A 1,726-nucleotide genomic window follows, 5' to 3' on the forward strand; every position below is an offset into this window, starting at 1 on the left:
TACTTCCCAGACCATCCGTGGGCCGGATTGAGAAGGCGATTGGGCCGTATCCGGCTCCGGGCCTTAGGATACCTACCCCTTCCCTGGATGCTCAAGCAGAGTTATCCATACTGACCATGCCCTTAATTCATTCTTTGGTGTGGTGGTGGGGAGGCATCTGGTTGGAGGAGGAATCTGCTCCCAGACAGGTTGAGGCTCACATCATTTAAATGCTTGCCAAAGTATATTTTTCCTGGTGGCTTTCTCTCATTTTCAGTTGATTCTTCCAATCTCTACAAAGCCTGAGATCCAGCAAGTGGAGCTTGAGGCGAAAGGCATAACCTTAAAATTAATTATTTCTTAGCCCATAAACTTGTTCAGAGTACCAGAACTGAACTGAACTATTTCTTACACCTGTGCCAAGGAGTGTGGTGGAGTCTCCTTCTTCAGAGGTCTTTGCTTGACAGCCATCTGTCAGGAATGCTTTGATGGTGTTTCCTGCTTGGCAGGGGGTTGGACTGGATGGTCTCTTCCAACTCTATGATTCTATGATTCTATGCCACAGACACACACTTCTGGTCAACCTCACTATTTTTATTTAGCAGTGTGCAACATGCTGCTTTGTTGCTGCCGTTGTAAAAACAATCTGGAGCAGGACATTCAAACCAACCAGAGATCTACTAGTAGATCCTAGTCTCAGAATCTACAGAATCTACCCACTGGAATCGGCTACCCAAGTAGACTAGCTAGGCGCAAAGAAAGTATAAAGGAAAGGGAAAGGCACAGTTTTCATGCACCTTTTAATGGTTGTGCAGAAGAGGAAATCATGGCAGACAAGCTGAAATTCCCTCTCGTGTGCCCCTATTCAAGGTGCAGGAGCCCCGCATTGTCTTGCACAGTTGCAGGAACCAGTACAGCAATGCCTGCCCACCAGAGCCAGCAACTGAGGAGCAGACAATGAGTTCTCCTCTGTCAGGAAATTCTGTCAGGAAGGCAGGCATATATGCATTCACAGCAAACATTTAAAGCTGGGATAGCTCAGTCGGCAGAGCATGAGACTCTTCATCTTAGGGTGGTGGGTTTGAGTTTGAGTCCCATGTTGCGCAAAAGATTCCTGCCCTGCAGGAGGGGTTGGACCAGATGACCCTTGGGGTCGCTTCCAGCTCTACAATTCTATAATTCTACACAGTATGTAGTGTGTGTGTGTGTGACAGAGAGAACTACACTAGTGGCCAAAATTGTGGAAACCTTTTGGAAAAAGTGCATTTCTGAGGTTTGATGGCTCATAACACCACTTTCTGTTGAAGTAGTAACATAAAGTTACATATCAATGGAAAGATAATTAAATGAAGAATATAATGCAACAATGTTTGTTCAGTTATCTGTATTGTATCAAAATATACAGCCAAATAACCAGGAAAATGAGTGTTTAGAGAGCCAATCAGGTGTCATCAGGTGTCATCTGGTTTTGGCAACGATGGCTCATAACATCACTTTTTTCTTTTTTTGTAATACCATAAAATTATATATCAATGGAAAGATAATTTAATGAAGAATGTAATGCAATACCTTTTATGCGGATTATTTATTACAACAGCAGTCATAAAGAAGAAACGTAAAACACATAGAAAAAATGAGCTATACAAAAATTCTCACCATGTCAGTTAATACAGTACTGTACTGTCCTTAATTGGGTAATCTTTAGCCTTCCCATGGTGTACGTAAAAATCAGGGCCACAAGGTGGCA

Source organism: Lacerta agilis, chromosome 8, assembly GCF_009819535.1.
Source record: "Lacerta agilis isolate rLacAgi1 chromosome 8, rLacAgi1.pri, whole genome shotgun sequence".
Taxonomy (NCBI): Eukaryota; Metazoa; Chordata; class Lepidosauria; order Squamata; family Lacertidae; genus Lacerta; species Lacerta agilis.